This window comes from Schistocerca cancellata, chromosome 5 (genome assembly GCF_023864275.1).
Source record: "Schistocerca cancellata isolate TAMUIC-IGC-003103 chromosome 5, iqSchCanc2.1, whole genome shotgun sequence".
Lineage (NCBI taxonomy): Eukaryota > Metazoa > Arthropoda > Insecta > Orthoptera > Acrididae > Schistocerca > Schistocerca cancellata.
This window is the reverse complement of record NC_064630.1, coordinates 535212539-535240310: the sequence shown is the minus strand read 5'-3', so window position 1 is coordinate 535240310 and position 27772 is coordinate 535212539. Positions and strand designations below refer to the sequence as shown.

At 43.1% G+C, this 27772-nt stretch overlaps 1 protein-coding gene across 1 annotated transcript in view; it reads left to right on the top strand.

Moving 5' to 3' along the window:
- Positions 1 to 27772, top strand: part of LOC126188668 (carboxyl-terminal PDZ ligand of neuronal nitric oxide synthase protein-like) — a 982042-nt gene that overhangs the window by 809839 nt on the left and 144431 nt on the right. The window lies entirely within an intron of this gene.

Here is a 27772-nt window from a genome sequence, read left to right as displayed (position 1 = left end):
TCTATACACTCCTTCAACCTTTTTGCTTTCCCCTCTTTCCTTAGAAGCGGTTTTCCGTCTGAGCTCTTGATATTCATACAAGTGGTTCTCTTTTCTCCAAAGGTCTCTTTAACTTGCCTGTAAGTAGTGTCTATCTTATCCCTAGTGATATATGCCTCTACATCCTTACATTTGTCCTCTAGCCATCCCTGCTCAGCCATTTGGCACTTCCTGTCGATCTCATTCCTTTTTGCCTCCTTCATTTACTGCTTTTTTTATTTTTTCTCTTTTCATCAACAAAATTCAATATATCTTCTGTTACCCAATAATTTCTACTACCTCTCGTCTTTTTACCTACTTGATCCTCTGCTGCCTTCACTATTTCATCTCTCAAAGGTAACCATTCTTCTTCTACTGTATTTCTTTCCCCCGATCTTGTCAATTGTGTCCTAATGCTCTGTCTGAAACTGTCTACATCCGCTGGTTCTTTCAGTTTATCCAGATCCCATCTCTTTAAATTCCCTCCTTTTTGCAGTTTCTTCCATTTTAATTTGCTGTTCGTAACCAATAGATTGTGGTCAGAGATGTCTTACAATTTAAAACCTGGTTCATAAATCTCTGTTTTACCATTACATAATCTATATGAAACCTTCCAGTGTCTCCAGGCCTCTTTATGAGTCTTAAACCATGTGGTAGCTATGATGAAGTTACGCTCTGTGAAAAATTCTACCAGGCGATTTCCTCTTCCATTCCTTACCCCCATTCCATATTCACCTTCTACTTTTTCTTCTCTTCCTTTTACTAAGTAGCTTGTGAAAATCTGATGTGAATCGGAAAGCTACATTTTGGGATTTTTGGTAACAATGTTTTCTCTTTAAATAATATATATCTGTATTTATGTATGATATGAATTAAAATACGTATATTTAAGAATTATAAAAATATGCCATCGTAGAATTCAGAGTTGTTCCGAAATTTTCAAAGCAATCAGTGAAGAACTTTCGGAGTGAAACGATTTTTAACGTTTCTCCTTTTATTAAATATATATTACATAATTACCTAATTATGTTCCAGTGGGTATATAAAAACACTAGAGTATTCGAATGCAACGTCGTGTCAAAATTTCAAAGCAATCCATGAAGAACTTTCGGATATTTGAGATTTTGAAGAAGCGAACGTCTACTTTTGTACTTATAAAAGAAATGTAGATGTTCATAATCTCAAATCTCCAAAAGTCTTTGACCGATTGCTTTGAAATTTGATACTACACAAAATTTACATAACAGGAAAGAGAAAGTAGGTCAGTTATACTATTGGATTATCTGAATGTTGTTACGTTGATGTTCCGTTCATTACTTGGTTTGACGCTAATCCAGTTTATTGAGTAATTATTCACAATCAGCCTCAGTGAGTAAAGTTGTTATTGCTAACTGTCATTGAATGCAACCGTTTCGTTAATGAACTTATTGTTAGTTACCAAAAATTATTGTCCAAACTGAGACATGTTCGCGAGTAAAGCAGTGATCCAGGAAGTGTAGAGTAAATTCCTCTTACTTCTGTCTATATCACGAAACATTATATTAGGACATTTTTTTTTAAAACTGATCTGAAGATGGTTATCGCTGGCCGAAACCGGTGGTCTAAGAACCTAACTATTTGGTGAGCATTGACGGAAATACGAGAAATTTACCCAAAAATTAATTTTTAACGTCCTGCCAGCCATTTGTTTTTGTAACAAGCTTATGAAAAGCATAAATTACTACTCAGCTGAAAGATAACACGTTGAGTTGCAGATACGCACAACTAAAAGATGGTTATACATTGAGCTTTCGACTAAAACCTTCTTCAGAAACGAAAATACACACACATGTTCACACAAGAAAGCACACCTCACACGCAAATAACCGCTATCTCCGGCCAGAAACCAATTATGCCGTGTCGCATTCTGGATGGAGAGACCCGAGATAGCAGTCATGTGTGTGAGGTGTGTTTGCTTGTGTGAACATATGTGTGTGTGTGTGTGTGTGTGTGTGTGTGTGTGTGTGTGTGTGTGTGTGTATTTGTTTTCATTTCTGAAGAACATTTTGGCTGAAAGCTCAATGTGTAACAGCTTTTTCCTTGTGTCTCTGGGACCGATGTCCATGCAGTTTGGTCGATTTAAACTTCAAACCCACCACCACCTTGTGTCTCTCTGCAATTGAGTGTATCATCTTTAAGGTGAGTAGCATTCAGTCCTTTTCATTGTTGACATTACAACCTGGACTTTCCATTGTTTGAATGTTTCTTTAATATCGTCTGTGAGATTGGTTCTAAATAAATAATTTGTCTCGCCTGATAAAATAACGAAGCCTACGCACTGAAATGTCAGCTATTTATTACACTCTGAGCTAACGCATGCTGTAGTTCATTTGCTAAAAACTCTGTTTGCTGTCAATATTTTTCGATGAACAAAGATGCAAGTAAGGAATCTACTGTTAGCTAATGGCGAATGAAAGCCGGTACTGCAATCTTTGCCCGTTCCAGCTGCACGGAAACACAACTTTCTCGAAATTGGCGAAAATTTGTTCTTGTAGTTATCGCTGACATTTATAGGTGATAGACAGCTGTTATACAACCGTTTCTGGAAACAAACATATACAGAGCACTTCACTCTGGAGTGTCCACATTGGATAGAAATTTTGTACGGGTACTATTAGTATTATAATGGACGATCCTTTATTAATTATACCTGCTCTCCCCATGTCCCCATATTCTTCCTTCCTCTGCACTGTTTAGGTAAAGGTCCTTCAATATTGTTTCGATCTTCCTCTGAACATGTGTACGCTGACTTGCACATAGATGTTCCTTTAAAATACAGGGCTATTACAAATGATTGAAGCGATTTCATAAATTCACTGTAGCTCCATTCATTGACATATGGTCACGACACACTACAGATACGTAGAAAAACTCATAAAGTTTTGTTCGGCTGAAGCCGCACTTCAGGTTTCTGTCGCCAGAGTGCTCGAGAGCGCAGTGAGACAAAATGGCGACAGGAGCCGAGAAAGCGTATGGCGTGCTTAAAATGCACTCACATCAGTCAGTCATAACAGTGCAACGATACTTCAGGACGAAGTTCAACAAAGATCCACCAACTGCTAACTCCATTCGGCGATGGTATGCGCAGTTTAAAGCTTCTGGATGCCTCTGTAAGGGGAAATCAACGGGTCGGCCTGCAGTGAGCGAAGAAACGGTTGAACGCGTGCGGGCAAGTTTCACGCGTAGCTTGCGGAAGTCGACGAATAAAGCAAGCAGGGAGCTAAACGTACCACAGCCGACGGTTTGGCAAATCTTACGGAAAAGGCTAAAGCAGAAGCCTTACCGTTTACAATTGCTACAAGCCCTGACACCCGATGACAAAGTCAAACGCTTTGAATTTTCGGCGCGGTTGCAACAGTTCATGGAAGAGGATGCGTGCAGTGCGAAACTTGTTTTCAGTGATGAAGCAACATTTTTTCTTAATGGTGAAGTGAACAGACACAAAGTGCGAATCTTGGCGGTAGAGAATCCTCACGCATTCGTGCAGCAAATTCGCAATTCACCAAAAGTTAACGTGTTTTGTGCAATCTCACGGTTTAAAGTTTACGGCCCTTTTTCTTCTGCGAAAAAAACGTTATAGGATACGTGTATCTGGACATGCTGGAAAACTGGCTCATGCCACAACTGGAGACCGACAGCGCCGACTTCATCTTTCAACAGGATGGTGCTCCACCGCACTTCCATCATGATGTTCGGCATTTCTTAAACAGGAGATTGGGAAACCGATGGATCGGTCGTGGTGGAGATCATGATCAGCAATTCATGTCATGGCCTCCACGCTCTCCCGACTTAACCCCATGCGATTTCTTTCTGTGGGGTTATGTGAAAGATTCAGTGTTTAAACCTCCTCTACCAAGAAACGTGCCAGAACTGCGAGCTCGCATCGACGATGCTTTCGAACTCATTGATGGGGACATGCTGCGCCGAGTGTGGGAGGAACTTGATTATCGGCTTGATGTCTGCCGAATCACTAAAGGGGCACATATCGAACATTTGTGAATGCCTAAAAAAACTTTTTGAGTTTTTGTATGTGTGTGCAAAGCATTGTGAAAATATCTCAAATATTAAAGTTATTGTAGAGCTGTGAAATCGCTTCAATCATTTGTAATAACCCTGTACATTGAGGTGACAAAAGTCGTGGGATACCTCCTAATACGTGCAGTACCTCCTTCATTCCAGGGTAGAGCAGCAACTCGACGTGACATGGACTCAACAAGTTGTTGGAAATCCCCTACAGAAATACTCAGCTATGCTACCTCTGCAACCGTACATAATTGAGAAAGTTTTACTGCTGCAGGATTTTATGCACGATCTGTCTATTATGTCCCAGAAATGTTCGACTGGGTTCATGTCGGGCGACCTGGGTGGCCAAATCTTTCGCTCGAAATGTTACTCAAACCAATCGCGAACAATTGTGACCCACTGACATGACGCATTGTCGTGCATAAAAATCCCATTGTTACTTCTGAACATGAAGTCCATGAATGGCTCCAAATTATCTTTAAGCTTTCCAGTCAATGATCGGTTCAGTTGGATCAGACAACCCAGCCCATTCCATGTCAATATAGCCCACACCATCATGGAGCCACCACCAGCGTGCCCAGTTCTTTACCAGCTGAAATCGGGACTCATCTGACCAGGCCATGACTTTCCAATCGTAGTTGTGCACCAGTGGTCTAGGGGTAGTGTCTTTGATTTGTAATGAGAAACGCTCATGGTCTCTGCTTTGAGCCACGCCACTGCTAAGGTTTTGAATAAAAATCATCAGAATTGGTGGCCGAAGACTTCAGGTATAAGAAGTCACCCTCATTCTGCCAACGGCCTTGTGAAAGAGGGTGAAGGAGCATACAGAGGTTCAGGGCACTCTCTTGCACTTGGGGTGAGAAGCTGCCCCTAGAGGTGGAAGAATTAGCGGCATGAGGATGCAGAATGCAATGGAAACCATTGCGTTAAAGATATATAATGTGTATCCACAGGACATGCGACCTGTAATTGAAAAAGTGTCATGAAGATCTCTCCATTGGCAAAAAATTCCGGAATAATCCCCCATTTGGACCACCGCGAGGGGACTGCCAACGGGGAGAACCATGAAAACACACGAAATGTCAGAAGTTTGAATGTTGTAGGGAAGCTTGAAAATCTGAAAAGGGAAATTCGAAGCCTCAGTCATATAGTGGGAGTCAGTGAAGTGAAATGGAAAGAAGACAAGGATTTCTGGTCAGATGAGTATAGGGTAATATGAACAACAGCAGGAGATGGCATAACAGGAGTGGGATTCGTTATGAACAAGATGATAGGGCAGAGTCAAACAATGGAAAATCCGGGATGGAATAATGACAATATTATGAAAAGGACAGATTGCTACTCACCGTATGGTGGAGTTGTTTAGCAGTCTTGGTCGTGCCTGTTTGTGATCCAACATCTCCACTATATGGTGAGTAGCAATCTATTCTTTTCAGCCTGCCGGTGTTGCCGAGCGGTTCTAGGCGCTTCAGTCTGGAACCGTGAGACGGCTACGGTTGCAGGTTCGAATCCTGCCTCGGGCGTGGATGTGTGTGATATCCTTAGGTTAGTTAGGTTTAAGTAGTTCTAAGTTCTAGGGGACTGATGACCTCAGATTTTAAGTCCCATAGTGCTCAGAGCCATTTGAACCATTTTTATTCTTTTCATAATATTGTCAAGGAAGGGCACAGAGAAAGTTACTGCGAAGAGTCCAATGATACGGTTGTTCTTATCACAGTCGATAGCAAACCAACAATGACAACGATAGTTCAAGTATGCGTGCCGATAACGCAGACTGAAGATGAAGAGTCAGAGAAAGTACATTACGGTACTGTATGGGTACTTCAGTATATAAAGGGACTGTGAAAGGAGTCTACTTTGGCACATTTGTATGTAGCACCCGAATATGATTTTATAAATGATGTGTGTCTTTGATAGGCTGTATATCGCTGACTGTGTAAGACCGCAGGCCCAGATATACTGCTTCTGGTCTGAGATTATTATAGTGTTTGACTAAGAGAGCGCTTGGCGCACATTTGTAAGTAGCTGTCTGTGAGCGAAAGACGATGGAGTAGGCAGTTTTTGTGGTGTTCTGTGTGAAGCGACCGAGTGTTAGATTAATGTAGGTATGTCAGTATTGTTGAACATGGAAGCAGAAGTTTTCATGCAAGCTTGGTGAAGATGTTAAAGAATTATGATTTCTGTTTTTGTCAGTGCGTTAGTGTAGATGAATTGGCTGATAATTTGCAATTGTTGAGTAGCCGCAGAATATACGTAAACTGATTTGATGAACAGGCTAGTTAGATATTTAACTTTTGTAATGCTTCTAAGATTTGTTGACAGAGCTATTGTGATCTGATCATTTGCTTTTAAGTTGCATTAATGAGGTTAGATAATACTTGCTGTTTAAATGTCATTGTTTGTCAATCAGTTGTAAGTAAAGTAACTTCAGTTGTCAGATGGTTTTGAAAAGAAGAACTTAACGTGCAATATAATTTTGCTAAAAAAAAACTGGTTTTTAGTAATTCTCCACAATCAGTACCGCCTCCCTGTCCAGCTCATATATTTTTCAAAGAAGTTGGATTTTTCATAAATGTTTTCGTTTATCAACCAACAGAATCTCATGTACATTTCAAAGTATTACGGCCAGCGTTGCACACTGCTAAGCGCGTAGCTAACATCCATATTCTTTTTATGAGAGAGCAGAATATATCGCGTTCCACCGTTGATGCTTTAGAGGTAAGACAGTGTAATATATATCTTATGTGCGCAGGGACCAAAGTTATCAGTTTTGGACAGGGCCAGATGATTCAGTACCTAAGGGGCCAAATGTACTTTGCAGTGACTGTTTCTTTATTGGTATTGGGATTTGCATTGCTCAATCAGTTCGTACAGAGTTTTTGCTAACAAAAACACAAAGTAAGCACACCACTTGCATTTAGAACACGCTAAACGATAATTCGAGTTTTGTATCCATTCCACAGTTCAGACAGACTGGAATGCATTTTTAGCCAAAAGAGGAGAGGAAAGGGTTACCAGAGAATATGGAATATGGACTTTGTATTATAAAGGAAAGTAGAGGGAGATTAACTGAGTTCTGCGATTAATTTCAGCTAGTAATAATGAAAACTCTGTACAAGAATCCCAACAGGAGGTGCTGTATTTGGAAAAGGCTGGGAGTTACAGGAAGGTTTCAGGTAGATTACATCATAGCAAGGTAGAGATTCTGAAATTAGATACTGGAATCTAAGGCTTACGCAGGAGCAGATACAGACTCAAATCCTAATTTAGTAGTGATGAAGAGAGGCTGGAGTTTAAGAGATTAGTCAGGAAGAATGCATACGCAGAGAGGTGGGATACGGAAGCACTAAGGGATGACTATATCTGCTTGCAGTTCTCTAAGGCTATAGATGTTGTGATAAGGAACAGCTCAGTAGGCAGTTCCGTCGAAGAGGAATGGACATCTCTAAAAAAGGCGAAGTTGAAAGAAAAACATAGGTATAAAGAAGCTAACTGTGAAGTAACCATGGGTAACAGAAGGAATACTTCAGATGATTGATTAAAGAACGGAGGAAAAAACATTCAGGAAAATTCAGGAATACAGAAATATAAGTCGCTTGGGAATGAAATAAACTGAAACTAAGGCAAAACTGCTTCGTGAAAAATGTGAAAATATCAAAACAGAAATGATTGTCCGAAGGAATGTCTCAGCATAAAAGTCAAAACAACCTTCGGTGAAATTAAAAGCAAGGGTGTAAATATTAAGAATGCAAAGGTAATCACACAAATGTAGAGGAGAGGGTGGATAGGTGGAAAGAGAACATTAGAGGACTCTGTCAGGCCGAAGATTTGTCTGATTTGACAGTAGAAGAAACAGGAGTCGATTTAAGACAGATATATGTTCTAGTATTAGAAGCAGAATTTAAAATATCTTTGGTAGGTTTAGGATCGAATAAGGCAGATGGAATAAATGACATTTAATCAGAATTTCTAAAATCATTTTGGTACATAACAACAAAACGCTGGTGTGTAGAATGTATAAGTCTGGCGGTATATCATCTGACGTTTGGTAAAATATCATTCACTCAGTTCCGAAGACTGCAAGAGTTGAAAAGTACGAGAATTATTGCACAATCAGTTTAACAGCTCAAGCATCCAAGTTCCTGAGAGGAATAATATACAGGAATAGAAAAGAGAACTGAGGATCTGTTAGATGACGATCAGTTTGGCTTTAGGAAAGATAAAGGCAACAGAGTGGTTGATAATGGAAACAAGACAAAGGAAAATCAAGACACTTTCAAAGAATTTGTCGACCTGTCAAAAGAGTTCGACAATGTAAAAAAACTCAGGATCTTGAACTTGTTAGGAAATAGATAAGCTGTAGGGAGACACTGGTAACATACAACGTGTGCAAGAGCCGAGAACGAAGTGCTGAGATTAAAAAGGGTGTAAGTCAAAGATATAGTTTCTTACCCGTACTGTCCAGTCTAGGCAGCGAAGAAATAATGACAGATATAAAAGAAAGATTCCAGAGAGTAATTAAAATTCAAGGTGACAGGATATGAATGATAAGATTCGCTGATGACATTGCGATCCTCTGTAAAAGTGAGGAAGCATTACGGGATCTGCTCAATGGAGTGAACAGTCTAATTACAGAATTCCGATCGAGAGTAAACCGAAGAAAGACGAAAGTAATGAGAAGTGACAGAAATGAGAACAGCGATAAAATATCAGAATGGATGGTCAGGAAGTAGATGAAATTAATATCAACTGCTGACTAGGCAGCAAAATAACCGATGACGGAGAGAGTAAGGAGGACAATAAAAGCAGACCAGCACTGACAAAAAGGAAATTCCTGGCCAAGAGAATTCTACTAGTATCAAATATAGGCCTTAATTTGAGGAAGAAATTTCTGTGAACCTACGTTTTGAGCACATCATTGTATTGTAGTGAAACATGGCCTGGGGGAAGGCCGGATAAGAAATGATCGAAGCATCTAAGATGTGGTGCTACAGAAGAATGTTGAACAAGAGATGGACTGATAAGATAAGGAATGAAGAGGTTCTGCGCAGATTCGGAACGAAAAGGATTATGTGGAAAACACTGACAAGAAGAAGGGACAGGACTATAGGAAATCTGTTAAGACATCAGGGAATAACTTCCACAGAACTTTTGGGAGCTGTAGAGAGCCGGCCGGTGTGGCTGAGCGGTTCTAGGCGCTTCAGTCTGGAACCGCGCGACCGCTACGGTCGCAGGTTCGAATCCTGCCTCGGGCATGGATGTGTATGATGTCCTTAGGTTAGTTAGGTTTTTTTTATTGGTAGAGGCGAACCAATTCCATGGCATCCACGCTCTCCTGACCTCAACCCTCTTGACTTTCATTTATGGGGGCATTTGAAAGCTCTTGTCTACGCAACCCCGGTACCAAATGTAGAGACTCTTCGTGCTCGTATTGTGGACGGCTGTGATACAATACGCCATTCTCCAGGGCTGCATCAGCGCATTAGGGATTCCATGCGACGGAGGGTGGATGCATGTATCCTCGGTAACGGAGGACATATTGAACATTTCCTGTAACAAAGTGTTTGAAGTAACGCTGGTACGTTCTGTTGCTGTGTGTTTCCATTCCACGATTAATGTGATTTGAAGAGAAGTAATGAAATGAGCTCTAACGTGGAAAGTAAGCGTTTCCGGACACATGTCCACATAACATATTTTCTTTCTTTGTGTGTAAGGAACGTTTCCTGAAAGTTTGGCCGTACCTTTTTGTAACACCCTGTATAAATCGTAGATATTTCCGACGTGAAAATGTCTGTGACGATAAAAACTAATTTTTCCACTATACATGCATTCCATTTTGCATAAATTATGGAAGGTACTCGAAATACTGTGTGTAGTGAGAGTCTGTCGCGGTAAAATCCTGTGGTGGAGAATCCTCGAACAATTGGAGGCGCTCTGTGCTGACGCGTATATCAGCGCGGAGATCGTGGGTGACCAGGTCTGTCGGACCGTAAAAGCAGAATCCCGCTCGCGCCCGTTGGCGCTGTCACGAGCGAACGGCGTCCTGGCAGCAGGCGAGCCACGCCGCGCCGCTCCACGCCGTTGGCAGCCACGCGTCCTATTGTCGGCGGGCGGGCGGCCACTGCCAGGAATTCCTGACAGTGTCCCCGCGTCGTGCCTTGCGGCTATCGAGACGCAGGCCGTCAACCTGACGGGAGCCGGCACGCAACCGCGGACATGTGCTACAATCTACTTGCGGTCACATACCAAACGACCCTGATGGACATTAAAATTGTAACACAATGCGGCAAAACGTCAAATTGACTCCTGTGTACGACATTCTTTGATACATTTAAACGCAATCGCACAAAGAAGCTAAGGGCAGTGCTATGTAGATGCTGTATGACACAAAAGTCTATGCATCGAGTTTCTCATTCAGAAATAACAAAAAAATGGTTCAAATGGCTCTGAGCACTATGGGACTTCTGAGGTCATCAGTCCCCTAGAACTTAGAACTACTTAAACCTAACTAAGGACATCACACACATCCATGCCCGAGGCAGGATTCGAACCTGCGACCGTAGCGGTCGCGCAGTTCCAGACTGTAGCGCCTACAACCGCTCGGCCACTCCGGCCGGCCCAGAAATAACACTGAACGTCGGCTCGTTGTGAGAGAATCGTGCTGTGCTTCGTGTGTCAAAGAGAAAAGGATATACGTATGTGGTTCCATAGTGACAGCTATGTCAGCTGTCGATACTGTGGTTTAGTGTTCTACGATACTGCTGTTCGCGTTGGTTGGGATTCCGCGACTATCATGGGGATACGGTCTGATATCTCGGCCTGACGAGCTTGAAAGCGCTTCTAAAATTTGCCAACGCCACTGTCGTCATCTTAGCACTCTGCGCTGGCCACTTCCCCGCGGCAGCGCATGGAACCCGACGTGAGCCACAGTCCTTCCACCTGGAACACTGTGCAACTGACATCAAACTGCTGCAGCTCTTACAAAATCGGTGATTTCGGCTCACACCTGGGGTATCCAGGTGACTCAGGGTCCGTGACTGCACCAGAAACTCGACATGCCGACTATCCAGGAACTTGTCATCTCCCACACACGCAAACTTTTGGCCAAAGTGGACGCGCTGAAGCCATCGATAAGACAACTGTGCTATACGGGGACAGCGCGCTGCCACCGCATCCGGGTATCTGTAGCCATTATTGAGGTGTCACAATGAATTTAAATAAAGCCAAATGAAATCAACCCACACCTCATATTGCCTCAAGCCTCCCCCCCCCCCCCCCCCTCCGTCCCAGAACGGCTTAAAGGACTTCTTAGAGCCCACAGCACTCCTTTCCCTTAAATAAAGAGTGAATTGCCTTTACCTGTCACCCAGAAGTTCAGCCACCAAGGTGGTAGCACTTCAGCGCACAAGCAGCAAGAAAAAAGGAGCCCTCACGTCATTCATGTTCCGACTGTGGTTTCGTTTTGTTCGCTATGCTCATCGTTCTTTGGTTCCTGATATAGCTACATGTACACTCTCGATTTCGTTCGGTCTCTGTACTTGTCATTCTCCCGTGTTGCCTTCGTTATCTGTCCATCGTCACTTGTTGCCTTTCCGTGGTTTTCGGCGACTCACTGTCGACGCCCTCGTCCGGTCGGCTAGTGTCTCCTGGTTGTGTCAGTTTCCGATTATTATACATGGAATCTATTGGTTCACGAGGGCCGTACTCGTCGCCATGAGGGATCCCAAAGGGCCCGGCGGTTAGCGCCTGATAGACCGCGTTTTGTCGCGTGGTCATGTAGAGACATACTGCCACTTCACATAACTTGAGTGTGAAAATGAGCTGCTTTGCAGCAAGGGAAGTACCCAAAGGGACAATGCGACAACATCTAGAGCACCACTTACATCATGGCGACCATTGTTGTGGCTTCCACTGAGCCGGCGGCAGAGAGAGGTGGCGACAATGGTGCGTCCATCGACAACACTGGACACAGGAGACGCACCAAATCGTCTTTTCGGACAAGTTATGATCTTGTAAGCAGCATCCGCGTCTAGAAGATCCGAAGATAACGAAATTTGCCAGACTGCAATTCGTCATCGTCATATGGGCCAGCACTCGTCACAGTTAAATGGGATTCCATTGGGTATGCAACACGGTCACCTCTTGTTTTTATAGTCAGTATTTTGGACAGCAGGCGTTACATTTCTGACGTGTTAAGGCCGGTGTCTCTGCCCTATTTTCGAGGTCTCCATCACGTTATCATTTAAAAAAATAACGCAAGGCTTCGTGATGGTTGTGATGTCCAACATATCTCGACAAAGAGGAAGTGGTTCTGAACAAAATGTTTCACAGATCTCTCTTACAATGCAAATATGTCTTCATGAATTGCCAAGACCATCGCGCCACCACTGTCCAGCCACTGCGATTGATGACAGTTGAAGCGGAAAGGGATGACTTACACGTATCTGTGATCCAAACTGAACTCAGATCGAGTCTGTGTCCAGCCGAATTAGATCCACTTTGGCTGCGTACCAAATTTTGCAGTTTGTATACCTCCAAATCAGCTACAAATGTAATCGCGTATTCTTCCTACTGTACTGCATACGCACATTAAGTAAAATTTCATTTTTTCCCTATCTTCTCTGGTGTTGAAATTTTAACCATGGACCTTGCCGTTGGTGGGGAGGCTTGCGTGCCTCAGCGATACAGATGGCCGTACCGTAGGTGCAACCACAACGGAGGGGTATCTGTTGAGAGGCCAGACAAACATGTGGTTCCTGAAGAGGGGCAGCAGCCTTTTCAGTAGTTGCAGGGGCAACAGTCTGGATGATTGACTGATCTGGCCTTGTAACATTAACCAAAACGGCCTTGCTGTGCTGGTACTGCGAACAGCTGAAAGCAAGGGGAAACTACAGCCGTAATTTTTCCCGAGGACATGCAGCTCTACTGTATGATTAAATGATGATGGCGTCCTCTTGGGTAAAATATTCCGGAGGTAAAATAGTCCCCCATTCGGATCTCCGGGCGGGGACTACTCAAGAGGACGTCGTTATCAGGAGAAAGAAAACTGGTGTTCTACGGATCGGAGCGTGGAATGTCAGATCCCTTAATCGGGCAGGTAGGTTAGAAAATTTAAAAAGGGAAATGGATAGGTTAAAGTTAGATATAGTGGGAATTAGTGAAGTTCGGTGGCAGGAGGAACAAGACTTTTGGTCAGGTGATTACAGGGTTATAAATACAAAATCAAATAGGGGTAATGCAGGAGTAGGTTTAATAATGAATAAAAAAATAGGAGTGCGGGTTAGCTACTACAAACAGCATAGTGAACGCATTATTGTGGCCAAGATAGACACAAAGCCCATGCCTACTACAGTAGTACAAGTTTATATGCCAACTAGCTCTGCAAATGATGAAGAAATAGATGAAATGTATAACGAGATAAAAGAAATTATTCAGGTAGTGAAGGGAGGCTAAAATTTAATAGTCATGGGTGACTGGAATTCGTCAGTAGGAAAAGGGAGAGAAGGAAACATAGTAGGTGAATATGGATTGGGGGGAAGGAATGAAAGAGGAAGCCGCCTAGTAGAATTTTGCACAGAGCGTAACTTAATCATAGCTAACACTTGGTTCAAGAATCATGAAAGGAGGCTGTATACATGGAAGAAGCCGGGAGATACTGACAGGTTTCAGATAGATTATTTAATGGTAAGACAGAGATTTAGGAACCAGGTTTTAAATTGTAAGACATTTCCTGGGGCAGATAAGGATTCTGACCACAATCTATTGGTTATGAACTGCAGATTGAAACTGAAGAAACTGCAAAAAGGTGGGAATTTAAGGAGATGGGACCTGGATAAACTGAAAGAACCAGAGGTTGTACAGAGTTTCAAGGAGAGCATAAGGGAACAATTGACAGGAATGGGGGAAAGAAATACAGTAGAAGAAGAATGGGTAGCTCTGAGGGATGAAGTGGTGAACGCAGCAGACGATCAGGTAGGTAAAAAGACGAGGGCTAATAGAAATCCTTGGGTAACAGAAGAAATATTGAATTTAATTGATGAAAGGAGAAAATATAAAAATGCAGTAAATGAAGCAGGCAAAAAGGAATACAAACGTCTCAAAAATGAAATTGACAGGAAGTGCAAAATGGCTAAGCAGGGATAGCTAGAGGACAAATGTAAGGATGTAGAGGCTTGTCTCACTAGGGGTAAGACAGATACTGCCTACAGGAAAATTAAAGAGACCTTTGGAGAGAAGAGAACCACTTGTATGAATATCAAGAGCTCAGATGGAAACCCAGTTCTAAGCAAAGAAGGGAAAGCAGGAAGGTGGAAGGAGTATATAGAGGATTTATACAAGGGCGATGTACTTGAGGACAATATTATGGAAATGGAAGAGGATGTAGATGAAGACGAAATGGGGGATAAGATACTGCGTGAAGAGTTTGACAGAGCACTGAAAGACCTGAGTCAAAACAAGGCCCTGGGAGTAGACAACATTCCATAGAACTACTGATGGCCTCAGGAGAGCCAGTCATGACAAAACTCTACCATCTGGTGAGCACGATGTATGAGACAGGCGAAATACCCTCAGACTTCAAGAAGAATATAATAATTCCAATCCCAAAGAAAGCAGGTGTTGACAGATGTGAAAATTACCGAACTATCAGCTTAATAAGTCACAGCTGCAAAATACTAACGCGAATTCTTTACAGACGAATGGAAAAACTGGTAGAAGCCGACCTCGGGGAAGATCAGTTTGGATTCCGTAGAAATGTTGGAACACGTGAGGCAATACTGACCTTACGACTTATCTTGGAAGAAAGATTAAGAAAAGACAAACCTACGTTTCTAGCATTTGTAGACTTAGAGAAAGCTTTTGACAATGTTGACTGGAATACTCTCTTTCAAATTCTGAAGGTGGCAGGGCTAAAATACAGGGAGCGAAAGGCTATTTACAATTTGTACAGAAACCAGATGGCAGTTATAAGAGTCGAGGGGCATGAAAGGGAAGCAGTGGTTGGGAAAGGAGTGAGACAGGGTTGTAGCCTCTCCCCGATGTTATTCAATCTGTATATTGAGCAAGCAGTAAAGGAAACAAAAGAAAAATTCTGAGTAGGTATTAAAATTCATGTAGAAGAAGTAAAAACCTTGAGGTTCGCCGATGACATTGTAATTCTGTCAGAGACAGCAAAGGACTTGGAAGAGCAGTTGAACGGAATGGACAGTGTCTTGAAAGGAGGATGTAAGATGAACATCAGCAAAAGCAAAACGAGGATAATGGAATGTAGTCAAATTAAGTCGGGTGATGCTGAGGGAATTAGATTAGGAAATGAGACACTTAAAGTAGTAAAGGAGTTTTGCTATTTAGGGAGTAAAATAACCGATGATGGTCGAAGTAGAGAGGATATAAAATGTAGACTGGCAATGGCAAAGAAAGCGTTTCTCAAGAAAAGAAATTTGTTCACTTCGAATATAGATTTAGGTGTCAGGAAGTCGTTTCTGAAAGTATTTGTATGGAGTGTAGCCATGTATGGAAGTGAGACTTGGACGATAACTAGTTTGGACAAGAAGAGAATAGAAGCTTTCGAGCCGGCCGAAGTGGCCGTGCGGTTAAAGGCGCTGCAGTCTGGAACCGCAAGGCCGCTACGGTCGCAGTTTCGAATCCTGCCTCTGGCATGGATGTTTGTGATGTCCTTAGGTTAGTTAGGTTTAACTAGTTCTAAGTTCTAGGGGACTAATGACCTCAGCAGTTGAGTCCCATAGTGCTCAGAGCCATTTGAACCATTTAGAAGCTTGCGAAATGTGGTGCTACAGAAGAATGCTGAAGCTAAGGTGGGTAGATCACGTAACTAATGAGGAGGTATTGAATAGGATTGGGGAGAAGAGAAGTTTGTGGCACAACTTGACTAGAAGAAGGGATCGGTTGGTAGGACATGTTCTGAGGCATCGAGGGATCACAAATTTAGCATTGGAGGGCAGCGTGGAGGGTAAAAATCGTAGAGGGAGACCAAGAGATCAATACACTAAGCTGATTCAGAAGGATGTAGGTTGCAGTAGGTACTGGGAGATGAAGAAGCTTGCACAGGATAGAATAGCATGGAGAGCTGCATCAAACCAGTCTCAGGACTGAAGACCACAACAACAACAACATAGTGTATTAACGGTGAAGTGCCAGCTACTCGATCCATTCTGCAGTATGTTACAAGGGCTAGAGTTTTGACGAGCGAAGAACTTTATTTATTGCCTGCAGAATTTCTGGTATGTTGAACAGCTTTGATGAAATGTGGTAGCTTCCTGATGAACTGCATTTCAAAGAGGATTCAGGCAAGGAGACTCCATTTCACAAAGATATTCACAGTAAACCTTGAAAAAGAGGAAGAAGCAACACATGTCTGGCTCGTCATCTGTATGCTGACATCAATTTACAGTTTGCCTCCTGTGTGAATAAAATTTCAATACCTAGTGGAAGAACTTAATGGAGCAGTTTTCAGATTAAGCACGAAAATCATAGTAAGACTAATATATCGAAAAGAAAATAGTGTGTATCCACGATGAACTCATAAAATCTGTTGATGAGGTTTTGTTTTTGTGGTAGCTGGAAATAACAACTGGATAGATAGCACAAAAAATAAATAGAAGATTAGAAATGGCCTCAGTTCTTTTGGTAATATAAATAGATTTTCAAAAACATAGTGTACGACGTGTCTGAAATGAAAAGGTGACTATCAGTGTTCATTACTTTTTACTTATGCAAGTGTGACATGGAATTTTAATGCATAATTCATTAAAAACCTAAGGATTATGTAGCGAGACCATCCACAAGCCATGGCCCTGGCGGCGGTGGGGTGACTTGCGTATGTCAGCGACACAAATAGCCTTACTGTAAATGCGACCATGGCCGAGCAGTTCTAGGCGCTCCAGTTTGGAACCGCGCGGTCGCTACGGTCGCAGGTTCGAATCCTGCCTCGGGCATGGATGTACGTGACGTCCTTAGGTTAGTTAGGTTTAAGTAGTTCTAAGTTCTAGGGGACAGATGACCTCAGATGTTAAGTCCCATAGTGCTCAGAGCTATTTGAACTAAGTGCGACCACATCGAAGGCGTATCTGTGGAGAGCACTGACAAACATGTAATTCCTGAAGAAGGGGAGCGGCATTTTCAGTAGTTGCAGTGGTAACAGTGTAGATGACTGGCTGATCTATCTGACACTGTAAAATTAGTCAACATGGCATCGCTATGGTGGTAATGCGAACGATTGAAATCAAGGATCTCCTCAACAAGAAAAGGAAACTGGTAATCTGCGTGTCGCTGGGTGGAAAATTTGATTCCTTAATTGGGTAGGTACGATAGAGCATTTTAAAAAGGGATATTGATAGGCTCAAATTATAGTGGAAATTAATGAAGTTTACTGGCAGGAGGAAAAGGGCTCTGCTCAGGTTAGTTGATGGTGAAACAGCATACTGTACCGACAGTGAGTTGGACACAGGAGAGCCTACGTGTTACTGCTAACCATTTGGGCGGCGGCTGCTATCACGAACCTGTCAGCCAGCCATAAACTGGACGGCAATGAAGCAGCTATGACGCATCGATACTGGCGAGACACTTTGCTGCCATTACTGCATACTCTTGGTGTACCAGTTGTCTAGAGCAGGGCAAGAGTAAGCTCGTGAAATGTAAAGTGTAAACTGCTTAAAAGTTTTGTGTTCTGAGCAATGTAATGGTTCCTTGGAAACATCTATACTGTTCCAAGGCAAGTGCGAACACGTGTGAATATTATGGAACCATCAGCTTAGTAAAACACCAGTAGCTCCTGCATCCCTGATTCCTCAAAGCATCGAATTCCTACGTTTGAAGCAGCTTCAGAGGTATATCTACTTTTCAAATGAGTTAATGCGTTAATTAAATGGCATCAAGCGTGTAAAATGTGTATTACTGAAGACACAAAACTGTAATTACGGTGGTTATGTTAGTTTCGGGTAATTCAGCCACAGACGGAAAAGTTTAGACAAAGTTCGAAATTACGTTTAAAAGTCATGGGAGGTCACTAAGTGCTCTCATTATCAATTATTGGATGAGTATAGTCTGGTTAATTTGCGATCCATTGTGGGGAAAGCTAATTTTTCACTCATTTCAATGTTTATAACGTCATATCTCCTGAACTGTGTGTCGTACAGTAATTTTTTGCTGTTATATTTTTGGAAACTATGTGCAAAACGTGTTGCAAGTAGAATAAATACTAAGGCAGTAATAAATTAAGACGTCATGCCTGATACCGACTTTTTACTGTATGAACAGCGAAAATGTCGAAAGCGATATTTTTTTTCCTTTCGTTATTTTGAGGGGACCGTTAGCAAGTAAATTTCGGAAAGCTTTGAAATTATGTGTGAAGTTTGTTGGAATTCCCTAAGTGTCCTTATTCTCCAATATTGGATGAACATAGTCTGGATAATTAGCGTGGCGTTTGTTAAGTCACCTCAAGACATAAACACAGTTTCAGACTTTATTTGCCTTATCGTGTTAATTCTTTAACACAAGAGTAGATTACGACAGCTTCTTAAATTTTCGAATTCAGTCAGTTATTATATGAAATAATGGAAATTAAATTTTTGTTGCCGCTGGAAGCCGCTAGGAAGGCTACCTACAGTTTGGATTCTGCACTGTTTTAATCGTTTACTATTGCAGATGATTAAAAAATACCGGCGCGAATTATTTACGAAAGTTAAGTTGCATAGTGCTCAGAGCCATTTGAACCAAAGATTACCAAATTTTGGCAATTAATTCTAATCATGCACAACGCAGTGGCCGACGACTTTTACTCAACGACCGAAAGCAACGGTATTTGAATAGACATTTCAGTGCTAACAGACGAGCAACACTGGATGATATTACTGCAGTAATCAACGTGGGACGCCCGACGAACGTATCCGTTAGGACAGGGAGGTGAAATTTGGCGTTAATGGGATATGACTGCAGACGACGGATTCCATTGTCTTTGCTAACAGCACGACATCGCGTCCAGCGCCTCTCCTGGGCTCGTGATCTTATCGGTTGGACCCTAGACGACTGGAAAATCGTGGCCAGGCGAGTCAGCTGCTTCAGTTTGTAACAGACGATGACGGGGCGCAGACTCCACGAAGCCGTAGACCAAAGTAGTTGACAAGTTACTGTGCAAGCTGGTGGTAGCTCCATAAAGATTGAGGGTCCTCTCGTCCAACTGAACCGGTCATGGTTATGTTCGGCTACTTGGACACAAGCTGGAGCTACTCGCGGACTTCATGTTCCCAAACAACGATATGGTTCAAATGGCTCTGAGAACTATGGGACTTAACATTTGAGGTCATCAGTCCCCTAGAACTTAGAACTACTTAAACCTAAGTACCTAAGGACATCAGACACATCCATGCCCGAGGCAGGATTCGAACCTGCGACCGTAGCGGTCGCGTGGTTCCGGACTGAAGCGCCTAGAACCGCTCGGCCACATCGGCCGGCTCCCAAACAACAATTGAATTGTCACCGGCCCACTATTCTTCGTGATTGAACATATTGCACAATTAGAGTGATGATCTGCACACTCAGATCGCCCGATATGGATCCCATCGAACATTTGTGGGACCTAATCGAAAGGTCAGTTCATGCACAAAATCCGGCACCGGCAACACTTCCGCAATTATGGACGGCTATAGAGGCAGCAGAGCTAATTATTTCTCCAGGTCACTTCGAACGACCGTTTTTTGGTTGAGTCCATCCCGACGCCGAGTTGCAGCACTAAAAAGGGCAAAAGGAGGTACGAAACGGTAATAGGAGGTATCACATGACATTCGTCACCTCAGCGTATTTCTCTACCGTTTCGCTCTCGAACGGCGCGCGAGAAAAGCGAACACTGAAATCTTCCGTGCGACCTCTGGTTTCTCTTATTTTATTACAATGATCACTTCTTCCTATTCTGATGCGCGTCGACAGAATATTTTCGTATTCGGAGGAGAAAGTTGGTGACTGAAATTTCGTGAACAGGCCATGCCGCAACAAGAAACGCCTTTGTTTCATTCATTACCACCCCAACTCGCTTATCATATACGTGATACTCTCTCTCATATTTCGTGATAGTACTAAACGAGGTTTCCTTCTTCGGACTTGTTCGTTGCTCTCCGTTAATCCTATCTGGTAAGGAAGCTGAAACGCCTGGTTAAATCAGCAGGACAGAATATGTAATGGGAATGGTGGAAAGGGGCCAAAAATGAGCGGCTGTAAGTTACACTCGAACAAATATAACTTTATTTAGGTGCCCAAACATTACAGCGCAAATTTCCGAGCTTAACTGTCGACTGAATATGTCACACAATCTTATGGTTTAAGGGCACAACCTCTTTAAATTTTAAAACGTCTGAAGGCCGATGATTCAACGCACGACTACGATAAATTTTTACAAGGCAGAAAGCCCAAGGCTTTATCCTTATATAATTTTTTTTTTAAATGAAGAACTACAATAAATTTTCAAAAGGCAGCAAGCGCAAGGTTTTACCCTTAAATAATACTTCAAACGAGGCTGAAGGCCCAAACAATCTAAGACTTGAAAAATAAGGAATTGTCATTTTAAGGCGGCTGAAGGCCTATTATTTAAAACCCAACTAAAAGCATACAAATTCAAATCATCGGCTATGAGCCATGAAAATACACAATCAAACACCAATAAGAAAGGCAGTACAGCCAGCGGCGCTCAGAAGTTTCCGGGGGTCGGTCTGCACTTGAAATATTAACGTTCGCTTAGGGGAGACAAGTAGTCGGCCGAACTATATCCGATCCGCCGGCAACCCAACCACGAGACAGTCGACGGACCCACCGACAAGACGACTTGCTTTCCACCCGACCAGTGCACAAGGAACTCCAAAGCCAAAATGTAAAAGGTGCAGCCGCCCACAACCAAGTATGCATAAGCTGTCAAACCTGCACACACGTGTTGGACAGCGACAACACGGTGAGGAAAGGACACTGCCTGAATTTTACGTCAGCGGCCAGGGCAGGTAATCGGAACGCTAACGGGCACAAGGCAGAAAATTCCGCTGGTGCACTTGGACTTCAAATAACCTAAATACAGTTAAACTCCACCGGATGGTGTCCAAACGCTCGCTAACTCGAAAACTCTCTGTTGTTCACGGAAATACCCCCAACAGCCAACCATGAAAACCAACGGCACAATGTGGACAGACTGGCTTCGATAATTAAATCACCACTCAACTTTGATGACGTGGGTAGGTGAGCCTCGAGCCTCGTAGCAATCGGAACAGCTCCGACACTCCCCGACACTGGGTAGAGACCGCCAGCGGGCCCGGCCCACTGCGCCGCGAGGAGATTTCCTGGCTGATCCACACCAACCGACCGACTGCCACACATCATCACGGAGAGAGCACTAAAATAAGTGAGCAGTCGACATCACAAGCTACACACAGTTTCACGAACATTTGCACGAAGGCCTAGACAATATTAACGGCAGCGACTGTGCAATAACAAGGACGAATCACGAGTCGGCACGTGGAGGCATCCCATAAGCGATCGCCGGCCAACATACACGTCGTCCGACAAGACGACCGACCGACGACCAGCCAAGGTGGTCCGCACGCAAGTGATATGTATCGGCAACCGACGGGCGAGTCATGGCAGTCCGGACCTCATTGCAGGCGCGCCCCAACTGAACTTCTGCCGCGTCCTAAGTCAAACACTGCCAGGTCCAAACTGCACTGCTAGCGCTCCCATCTCACTGGCAGATCCGAACTAACTGCGAACACACTACAACTGGGAAGTAATAGCAGTCAGCAAAGATATTACGCCAGGGCTTATATCGATAAGCGCCGCTGCTGTCGCTCACGGGCAGGCAAGGTGGCAACTCAGTGACACCAGTAATTGAAATTAACATAACGAGGTGGTAGTACATCTACATCTACATCTGCATCTACATCTAAATCTACAGGATTACTCTGCAATTCACATTTAAGTGCTTGGCAGAGGGTTCATCGAACCACAATCATACTACCTCTCTACCATTCCACTCCCGAACAGCGCGCGGGAAAAACGAACACCTAAACCTTTCTGTTCGAGCTCTGATTTCTCTTATTTCATTTTGATGATCATTCCTACCTATGTAGGTTGGGCTCAACAAAATATTTTCGCATTCGGAAGAGAATGTCAGCGACTGAAATTTCGTAAATAGATCTCGCGCGACGAAAAACGTCTTTGCTTTAATGACTTCCATCCCAACTCGCGTAACATATCTGCCACACTATCTCCCCTATTACGAGATAATACAAAACGAGCTGCCCTTTTTTGCACCCTTTCGATGTCCTCCGTCAATCCCACCTGGTAACGATTCCACACCGCGCAGCAATATTCTAACAGAGGACGAACGAGTGTAGTGTAAACTGTCTCTTTAGTGGACTTGTTGCATCTTCTAAGTGTCCTGCCGATGAAACGCAACCTGTGGCTCGCCTTCCCCACAATATTGTCTGTGTGGTCTTTCGTAATTTTAACATTCAGGTACTTAGTTGAATTGACAGCCTTGAGAATTGTACTATTTATCGAGTAATCGAATTCCAACGGATTTCTTTTGGAACTCATGTGGATCACCTCACACTTTTCGTTATGTATCGTCAACTGCCACCTGCCACACCATACAGCAATCTTTTCTAAATCGCTTTGCAACTGATACTGGTCTTCGTATGACCTTACTAGACGGTAAATTACAGCATCATCTGCGAACAACCTAAGAGATCTGCTCAGATTGTCACCCAGGTCATTTATATAGATCAGGAACAGCAGAGGTTCCGGGACGCTTCCCTGGGGAACACCTGATATCACTTTAGTTTTACTCGATGATTTGTCGTCTATTACAACGAACTGCGACCTTCCTGACAGGAAATCACGAAGCCAGTCGCACAACTGAGACGATACCCCATAGGCCCGCAGCTTGATTAGAAGTCGCTTGCGAGGAACGGTGTCAAAAGCTTTCCGGAAATGTAGAAATACAGTAAAAACAGGATGTCAAATGAGATATGGCGCGACACGAGCCACCCACGGCTCAGACGTCAAGGTGAGATCAGTTTGTAGCCTATCCCAGATGTTATTGAAATTGTAAATTGAACAAGCTGTGATGGAAATCAAAGAGAGATTTGGAGATCGAGAATTAAAGTTGCCACCGGGCTTAATTTTGTCGCTGGAGGGCGAACACAACAGAAGTATTCTTTGTTTCCATAGTGGAAGACTGTGGAATGTTGGTAATGGCTAGAGCTGTCACTCCCAGTCCGCCGTGGGCTGACTTGGTGCGGAATGGGCTGAGCGCTGGCGGCCGGCGGCCGAGACGCGAGACGCCGGCCGGCGCGCGCGGCCTGTGTTTACAAACACTGCGTCCCAGCAGGCGCGCCCGTCGCGTCGCCCCCTCCTGTCTAACCCGGCAGCGCTCGCGCCGTCTGCAGTGGCGTAGCGCCACGGCGCGGATTTCCCCACCTCGCATTGCCCAACCCCAACCCGGGATATAAATCCAGCCGTTTTACGCTAACATTAGAACCGACACGTTTCCTCAAAGAAGAGGCTTTTATAATAACTCTTTCCGCTAATGTTCCCAGTTGTTGTGCTCTTCAGTCCCGAAGCTGTTCGATGCAACGTTCCACGCCAGTCTGTGTTGTGTAAGACTCTCCATATCTGCATCACTATTGCAACCTACATCCATTTCAACCTGATGACTGTAGAAGAATATAATAATTCCAATCCCAAAGAAAGCAGGCGTTGGCAGATGTGAAAATTACCGAACTATCAGTTTCATAAGTCACGGCTGCAAAATACTAACGCGAATTCTTTACAGACGAATGGAAAAATTGGTTTCGCTGTGGTTTTCATTTCGCGACCGATCGTTCCTTACTTTCCGAATAACTCTCCTACTTTCCATGAACTTTGTTTCACTTTTCTTGTTATTCATCCTCTAAGTTCTTTTCGAGAAACTATACATTCCGTTCAACTGCTTTTCTATAAGTCCTTTGACGGCTCGAAGAAACTGCAGTGTCAGCAACAAAGCTCAGAAGTTTAATTTTCTCACTCTGAACTTAAATTCCTTTTGAAACTCCTTTCCAGTTTCTTTCATAACATGTTCACATTATGGATTTAATAACACCGGAGAACCTGTTTCCTCGACTATTGCTTCCCTTTCATAATGGCAGTCTCGCTCCGTGCAAGCTGTAGATTTTATCCTTGCTAAATTCAGAATTTAAATAAGTGTTTGCCAGTCAGCGATGTCAAAAGCTTTCTCCAAATCTCCGAAAGAAATTTCATTCGATTTCATCAACATCTTATCTGTTTCAAATCTGCCTACTCCTTTACGATTCTCCTCAGAGTTGTGGATGACGAGTAGCATGCTGGCCTAATGGTAACCTCCATTGAGATTGTCGTTTTATTTGCAAATGTGGGTAGCGTCTTCTGATATCCATGATTCTGCTCTTGGCTTTTCTTATTTTCGTATCCTCCTGTCCTCCTCTTTTATTGTCGTTAGGATGAGCGACGTTGTAAATGATCGACCGAATATTACGTCTCCTTTCTGTAATTATCATTTCAATATGTGTCTCTCTGAATTCCAGCATTACCGATGGAAGGCTCCACGAACTTGTAATTCATTTTCAGCCAGGTGTGTGGATACTTTTGATCACATAGTCTAAGTAGACAAATGTAGAATGAAATAGATTATATATACAGGGTGAGTCGCGTAAGACTTAGAGTTCCAGGCAGCAGGTTAAAGTCACGAATAATCTCACATACAGGAAACCCAAAAGACCGGTCCCGCATAATTACGGACCAATATGCTTAAATTCGACGTGCTGCAAAATTCATAAGCAAGTTTGAAGATGATGGTATTTGGTTTGTGGGTTGCTCAGCTGCGTGGTCGGATATCGAACCCGAGACCCCGTTGTATAGAGACAGCAACGCTAACCACTTTTTTATTTTTTTAAAATCTCATTTTGTTCGATATTGTTCGTTGCATTTGTTCGAAGCGGAACGTCAGCTGCCAGCGTGTGTAGTGCCAACATTAAAGTTCGGAGTGGTGTTATGGTGTGGTCTGGGATTTTATTTCCGCCCGGGGACTGGATGTTTGTGTTGTCTTCATCATTTCATCATCATTTGGAAAAGTGGCGAGAGTGGACCGTGAAAAGATTGGGAATTTGTATGGGCGCTGATAACCGCGCCCATGACGCTTGTTCAAGTTCATCGTTCTTCCACTCTTCAATCGTCCAATGTTTACGCTCCTTACAGCAGGCGAGGACTCGGCATTTATCAGCATGATGTGCGCCTTATTAGCAGCCGCCCGACCATGAAATCCAAGTTTTCTCACCTCCCGTCTAACTCTTCATAGAACTTGTAGTGGATCCAGACGCAGTTTGGAATTCCTGTCTGATGGTCTAGATAGATACCTGCCCATTAAGCATTACGACACTCTTCAACTGTCGGCGGTCTCTGTCAGTCAACAGACGAGGTCGGCCTGTACGCTTTTGTGCTTTACGTGTCCCTTCACGTTTCCACTTCACTATCACATCGGAAACAGTGGACGTAGGGATGTTTAGCAGTGTGCAAATCTCGCGTAAAGACGTACGACATAAGTGAAACCCAATCACCTGACCACGTTCGAAGTCCGTGAGTTCCGAGGAGCACCCCATTCTGCTCTCTAATAACTAATGAAGTCACTGATTCACTGATATGCAGGTACTCGGTAGTAGGTGGCAGGACAATGCACCTAATATGATAAACGTATGTTTTGGGGGTCTCCGGATACATTTGATCACATAGTGTATACACAAAGGCACGCTGCAAGGTAATACCTCCGAATTCTGTAAGTGAAAACTCTTAAAGCTTTTAAAATGAAATAGAAGTTACTGGTTTTCTATACACGTATTCTTCATGTCTACATATGTATAGCCTTCTGTCGTCAAGGGCTCCGAATAAGGGCATAAAACATGGCGGTGCGTAACGTAACAATGTCGCTGCATAGGAAACACTGTGTTGTAATGAAGTTTCAAATTCGAAGAGTTTTTGCACACGTGGAGCACCCTCTCCGTCAATATAACAATACCAGACCACACGCGAGCGCTGCGACATCTGCAACGATCCAGAGCCTTGGGTTCACTGGCATCAGTCATCCTCCACACAGTCCTGACTTGGCCCCATCCGATTTTCATTTGTTTCCAAAACTTAAAGAGCACCTCTGAGAACTTCTCTTTGATAGTGACGAGGTGGTGCATTCAGAGGACAGGTTGTGGCCCCGTCAACGATGTCAGACCTTCTACAGTGACGGTATCAACAAACTGGTCTCGCGTTGAGACCAATGTCTTCGTCTCCAGGACGACTATGTTGAGATATATGTATGCAGAGATGCAGAATAAAGATGTAGAGTGTTAATAGCGTTTGTTTCACATAAAAGCGTTAAGAGTTTTCTGATAAAGTGTTCGGAGGCATTTCTTTTCAGCACAAGGGCTGTGATGTGGAAGGGGAACCCTAGGATAACAGCAATACCATTCACAGTTAAAAAATTTTAACAGAAAATTTATTTGAGAATTGGTAGGCTTGATAAGCTTGCATGTATTTATGATAATGAAATCTTAAGAAGGAGAATTTTTTTCACATCTCTCAGTTTGAACAATATGAGAGGTATTTAAATTAATGATCTCTTAAAAAACCAAATGAATAAAAGTAAAAATAATGATCTCCTTAAAGAAGATAAAAATGTTCTTAAACACCTTGTATCATAAACAACTTTAAAAAATTCCAATAAAATATTCAGAATAATGGTATTTTAAGTAAGCTTTTTGGTTTACATACCTAGCAATTATTAAGGCCACCAGCATCTTGAACTACCAGCAGGGCCCAGAATAACTGCCAAAACTTAAGTCTAACAAATACCGACTTCAAAAAAATGTCTGATTAAATTTATAACATAAAGAATACCAACACAGGTAAGACCGTTAGACACTTCATTTCAGAAACAATCATTCTCAAGACATTCAACTGACTAAAATAGTGAAACCAACATTCAATAACAGCCTAGTAATAATTTACAGATTAAAACGTGATTAAGTGAATTGCATGCACTCGCCCAAGTAAGAAAGTACTACTAACCACACACTTAAATACGGTACAGTTGCCAAGTGGCAAGCAAATTAAGCGAGGCACTTTAACAGAAACCTTTAAACATAATAACTTTAACACAACTCTCACGTACATAGCTTAGTCGATAATAATCCAAGGGTAAGCCGCCAACCCGATCTCCTTTGTCACAGCAATATTACAAATACGGTTATTGCATCGGGAAGTTTCCCTCCTCCATCAACGGATCGACCCAGACCATTTGGATCGCCATAAGCAACTTTAATTGCTTAAACAATAACATGGAGGGAAAGGCGGACAATTACAGGACCCGAGGAGTAGTGCACTAAAGCAGACGTTTTCAATCGCCGGAATTGGTTCCGTCAGGTAGCGTACAAAAGAAAGTCAGTCGTAGCCGACCAACACAACAGCAGACGACTGACCAAGAACCGGTCTCAACACCCCGTGTGGATCCACAGCACTCCTCCAAACTTCCTCTCACGATCGCCGTCCGCACGCGTCTCCAAGTTCTCGCTGCATCTCCGACCTCTCTCGCCTAGTTTTCCTACTCGACCTGTCGAAATTCTCGCAAAGATCTTCTTGCCGA